Here is a 6,319-nt window from a genome sequence, read left to right as displayed (position 1 = left end):
AAGTCAGGGAATATTAAATATCGTCACTATGAAGTGCAATTTATTACGCAGAAAACAAGCCCTGGCACAGCTCTGCACATGGAAAAACAAAAAAGTTAGAGTTTTGAAGGTAGGGAGTAAAAAAGGGAAACACAAAAACGAAAAGGGGCCTTGGCGGGGAGGGGTTAAACTTCTAGCCCATCATGTAGTGGAAAAAATGTCCTTTCTAGACTGTGAAATCTCACTCATTAAAAAAAGAACTCTCTTCCGAAGTCAAATTAAAATGAACTGAGAAGAGTCATGTTTAGAGGCTGCTAGGGCACCCTTATCTTTAGTGCTTTAGCACCAAGCAAAATGATGCTGGTGTTCTATTAAACATAAAAATCTCACCTTTCAGATCGGACCAGGCTTGTGATTCTGTGATCGGAGATGGAGGCAGTTAAATGCATAGTTGGGAATGTGCGCTGCAGACAAAAATCTAATTCCCACCTTTTTGTTTTACTGCCGCTATCTCCTGTTCTGTAAAACACAGAATTACAAACTTGACACAGAATCTGAAATTTGAAATTATCATCTTTTACAATAATGCCAGCTTCTTGTTTCTAGGTGCTATAGAACCAAAGATACAGGCTTCTCATGTGGCCTCTAAACTTGACTGATCTCAGGCAAAATATGACTCCTCTCTGCTTTTTGTCACATAACTTTGGACAAGTTTTTTTTTTATTGCTAAAAAAAGGAAATCTAGAAGGGACATTTCATCCCCTACCTAACCTACCTAACCCCCCCCCCCCAGAGATTAGCACCCTCCAGCAGTGCAGCTCCTCCACACACGTCACATATTAGTCTCTTTGTGGTTGTTGTCTTGTGACTTTCATTCACATGTTTTTGATATAATCAAGCGACTACATCTGACACAAGATCTGTGCACACGTAGCCCCGCAGTGACAACTCCTTTACAGGGAACCTGTCACCCCAACCAACTACATGAGCCCCAGCCGGTACCTTATGGAAGGGGCACAGGTGAATGTCTATAATGTGGCTCCTGTGTCCCCTGCACTGCCTCTAACCCGAGGTCACCGGGAAAAAGCCTCTATAAGCGTCTGTTAGTTCGGCACTAGACGTGCACCAGTCATATGTGGTGCGCTGTGGTGTGCATGCTAGCTCTCTATCATGTCATGCACATTATTGGTTCAATAAGCCTATTGTAGGGTTGTTTAGTTGGAGGGGACATGTTTGGGTCGGGTTCTTCATGCTGGAGCTGCAGCAGAGTACAGGATGTTATATAGCAGCATGTTGAGCATTCATCCTCCTGATCTGTTTGCTGTCTATGGGACTGCTGAAGATTGTCTAGACATCACTACCAGTGATATAGAAAATACATCAAGCGGCCTCATATGTTTGCCAATGGGGTCTCGCTGGTCAAACCCCCAACAATTACTATTTTATGCATAATCATATAAATAAGAAATCATATTCAATTTCATATTCTCCCTCTCCTCCCTCTCCCTCCCTCTCCCTCCCTCTCCCTCCCTCTCCCTCCCTCTCCCTCCCTCTCCCTCCCTCTCCCTCCCTCTCCCTCCCTCTCCCTCCCTCTCCCTCCCTCCTCCCTCCCTCCCCCTCCCTCCTCCTCCCTCTCCCTCCCTCTCCCTCCCTCTCCCTCCCTCTCCCTCCCTCTCCCTCCCTCTCCCTCCCTCTCCCTCCCTCTCCCTCCCTCTCCTCCCTCCCTCTCCTCCCTCTCCTCTCCCTCTCCTCTCCCTCCCTCTCCCTCTCCCTCTCCCTCCCTCCCTCCCTCTCCCTCTCCCTCCCTCCCTCCCTCTCCCTCTCCCTCCCTCCCTCCCTCCTCCCTCTCCCCCTCCCTCCCTCCCTCCCTCCCTCCCTCCCTCTCCCTCCCTCCCTCCCTCCCTCCTCTCTCTCCCTCCCTCCCTCTCCCTTCCCTACCCCCTTATTTGGTTAATTATAGGTATGTTCATGTTTGCTTTGCTGAGCTTGAGACCTACTTGCATATGATGCTCTGTCATAACTAAATATGGGGCTGCGACCCGAACATGTGCCTGACCTGTAGGCTTCCGCTCGCTTGCAATAAAGTTTATTGAACCATAAAAAAATCTACACTTTCCAAATCACAGAGTTAGATTAGCCTGAGATGTTTAGAGGCTGCGGAGGGGCGTCACCTCAGATACCACCATCTTCTGTTCTATAACAGACCTTTTATTTATATCAATCACCGTTACATCGGCCCCAGCAAGGGCGAAAACTAGATGAAAGTCATGGCGCGTCTTCCTGACGCAGCCGGAGGAGCGCCCACATCTAGAGAATCTGTGAACATCAATTATCATGCGAAGCATTTATTAGTAATAAATAAATTACTAATCCTGTCTCATATATTGCAGCTAGTGGGATGACAGCTCATATGTTGTAGAGAAATCGTCCCCGGTGGACCATACAGCATCTGATCGTTTAATTGGGCAGTCAAGTGCTCCATTGACCTCATAACAGACATTTTAAAAAGAACCCGTCAGGCAAAATAAACCCCCTAAAGTAAATAGATTTCCATAAACTGACATTAGAGAGCATTGTCTCTATCCCTCTACATGTACACCTAAGCAATGAGATCTAAAGCTGTATGCAAATTACCTGTGAGATGTCCAATGAGTCATTAGCATATTCAGCTGTCCAGCTTATTCATGAGTGGGAGGTATAGCCACACCCCCAGTGCATGACTGACAGCCTGTATAATGGTGTGAGGCTGTATAATGATGTGCTTGCTGGTACTGGCGCCCCCTGCTGCCTGTGTGTGTATGAGATACTCCTATACATATGACTGACAGCCTGTATAATGGTGTGAGGCTGTATAATGATGTGCTTCCTGGTGCTGGTACCCCCTGCAGCCTGTGTGTGTATGATATACTCCTATACATATGACTGACAGCCTGTATAATGATGTGAGGCTGTATAATGATGTGCTTCCTGGTGCTGGCGCCCCCTGCAGCCTGTGTGTGTATGATATACTCCTATACATATGACTGACAGCCTGTATAATGATGTGAGGCTGTATAATGGTGTGCTTGCTGGTGCTGGTACCCCCTGCAGCCTGTGTGTGTATGATATACTCTTATACATATGACTGACAGCCTGTATAATAGTGTGAGGCTGTATAATGGTGTGCTTCCTGGTGCTGGCGCCCCCTGCAGCCTGTGTGTATATGAGATACTCCTATACATATGACTGACAGCCTGTATAATGATGTGAGGCTGTATAATGGTGTGCTTCCTGGTGCTGGTGCCTCCTGCAGCCTGTGTGTGTGTATGAGATACTCCTATACATATGACTGACAGCCTGTATAATGATGTGAGCTGTATAATGATGTGCTTCCTAGTGCTGGTACCCCCTGCAGCCTGTGTGTGTATGAGATACAACAGCTCCAGGATGCAGCCATGTTATAGCAGAACATGTCAGGTACTTGTGTAGCTGATGTCTGTGTCTCACATGAGTATTAGGAGGATGCAACATGTCAGCAGATACACTAACTATGCTTTACTATACATTACACAGGGGGAGGAGAGGGAGGGGGAACAGGGGAGACATCACTGCCTCTGACCATGTGACCAGCCTCATTTGCATAATAAAGAAAATGATGATTTTACAATGAATAATGTATGAAATGACTAGATTAAAGGCTGTGATGGGATCCTTGTGAGCTGCTCCAACAGGTAGAGGTGACAGGACTAGTGGCAGAGACCTGATGACAGGTGTCCTTTAAAGATAAGAATCTCATCTTTCAGACACATCAAAACTCAGGTAAATGGGTGAGATTTCACAAAAAAGGGGGGAACTAGTAAGGAAATTTCATTCCCTACCTGAGGGGTGACCGGCCCCGCCCAAATTTGTCCCATGCCCGGCCCCCATTTGTTCTCAAGTTGAATTTGTATGCAAGTCGGAACTGTATACATTATTTTTTTTGTCTCCCTGACAATTGCATTTCAAAAATGTTTTGTTGTTATAAGAACCAGGATTAACAATAAATCTTCATTGCAGACGCCTCTGATAACTGTTACAGCTGATTATTATAACCTAGGGCTAAAGTACAGTGACTTACTAACATACAGAGGTCCGTCTGTAACTAGGGGTCATCTGTAAGTCTGTGTTCTTAAGTAGGGGACTGCCTGTACTTGCCTCCTCCGCTCCTCTTCTCCCTGCGGCTTCTACGTGCGCGCACACCACGATATAATCGGCCACGTCGTAGTGTGCCCACGGGCAGCGCATATAGAGGCGCTTCTGGCTGCCAGGAAGCTCGTTACATCTCTGGGGTTTTGATCTCTTCGGGTTCCAGTGTACATAACCCTTTAAGAGCAAGGTTGGCCATTTGCATGTATCCAGTGGTAATAGTTATACTGTATACAAATATTGTCCTGAAACACCCTAACTCTGCTTATCCTTGAGTCTTATCGTTGGCTGGCCGTATACTAGGGGGCAGGGGCTGGCTGGCCGACTGTATACTGGGGGGCAGGGGCTGGCGGGCTGGCTGGCTATATACTGGGGGCAGGGGCTGGCTGGCTATATACTGGGGGCAGGGGCTGGCTGGCTATATACTGGGGGCAGGGGCTGGCTGGCTATATACTGGGGGCAGGGGCTGGCTGGCTATATACTGGGGGCAGGGGCTGGCTGGCTATATACTGGGGCAGGGGCTGGCTGGCTATATACTGGGGGCAGGGCTGGCTGGCTATATACTGGGGGCAGGGGCTGGCTTGGTGGCTATATACTGGGGGCAGGGGCTGGCTTGGTGGCTATATACTGGGGGCAGGGGCTGGCTTGGTGGCTATATACTGGGGGCAGGGGCTGGCTTGGTGGCTATATACTGGGGCCAGGGGCTGGCTTGGTGGCTATATACTGGGGCAGGGGCTGGCTTGGTGGCTATATACTGGGGGCAGGGGCTGGCTTGGTAGCTATATACTGGGGGCAGGGGCTGGCTTGGTGGCTATATACTGGGGGCAGGGGCTGGCTTGGTGGCTATATACTTGGGCAGGGGCTGGCTTGGTGGCTATATACTGGGGGCAGGGCTGGCTATATACTGGGGGCAGGGGCTGGCTATATACTGGGGGCAGGGCTGGCTATATACTGGGGGCAGGGGCTGGCTATATACTGGGGGCAGGTGCTGGCTATATACTGTGAGCAGGGCTGGCTGGCTATATACTGTGGGCAGGGGCTGGCTGGCTATGTACTGGGGCAGGGGCTGGCTATATACTGGGGGCAGGGGCTGGCTATATACTGGGGGCAGGGGCTGGCTTGGTGGCTATATACTGGGGGCAAGGGCTGGCTGTATACTGGGGGCAAGGGCTGGCTGTATACTGGGGGCAGGGGCTGGCTGGCTGTATACTGGGGCAGGGGCTGGCTGGCTGTATACTGGTGGGGAGCAGGGGCTGGCTGGCTGTATACTGGTGGGGGGCAGGGGCTGGCTGGCTGTATACTGGTGGGGGGCAGGGGCTGGCTGGCTGTATACTGGTGGGGGGCAGGGGCTGGCTGGCTGTATACTGGTGGGGGGCAGTAGCTGGCTGGCTGTATACTGGTGGGGGGCAGGGGCTGGCTGTATACTGGTGGGGGGCAGGGGCTGGCTGTATACTGGTGGGGGGGCAGGGGCTGGCTGTATACTGGTGGGGGGGCAGGGGCTGGCTGTATACTGGTGGGGGGGCAGGGGCTGGCTATATACTGGTGGGGGGGCAGGGGCTGGCTGGCTATATACTGGTGGTGGGGCAGGGGCTGGCTGGCTATATATTGGGGGGGCGGCAGGGGTTGGGTGGCTATATATTGGGGGGGGGGTGGCAGGGGTTGGGTGGCTATATATTGGGGGGGGCGGCAGGGGTTGGGTGGCTATATATTGGGGGGGGGCGGCAGGGGCTGGCTGGCTATATATTGGGGGGGCGGCAGGGGCTGGCTGGCTATATATTGGGGGGGGCGGCAGGGGCTGGCTGGCTATATATTGGGGGGGCAGGGGCTGGCTGGCTATATATTGGGGGGGGCGGCAGGGGTTGGGTGGCTATATATTGGGGGGGGGGCGGCAGGGGTTGGGTGGCTATATATTGGGGGGGGGGACGGCAGGGGCTGGCTGGCTATATATTGGGGGGGGGCGGCAGGGGCTGGCTGGCTATATATTGGGGGGGCAGGGGCTGGGTGGCTATATATTGGGGAGGCTGTGACCGGGTGGCTATATATTGGGGAGGCTGTGACCAATGCATTTGTGTGTTACAATTAGGTACCTCGGCTTATACTTTCTATGGTCGGTTAACCCCCAGCTCATATGGCAGGTCCCCCAGATGGGCCCCTCTGCCCACTGTGACCTCTGGTG

Source organism: Engystomops pustulosus, chromosome 10, assembly GCF_040894005.1.
Source record: "Engystomops pustulosus chromosome 10, aEngPut4.maternal, whole genome shotgun sequence".
Classification (NCBI taxonomy): domain Eukaryota; kingdom Metazoa; phylum Chordata; class Amphibia; order Anura; family Leptodactylidae; genus Engystomops; species Engystomops pustulosus.
Note: the sequence above shows the minus strand (reverse complement) of the source record.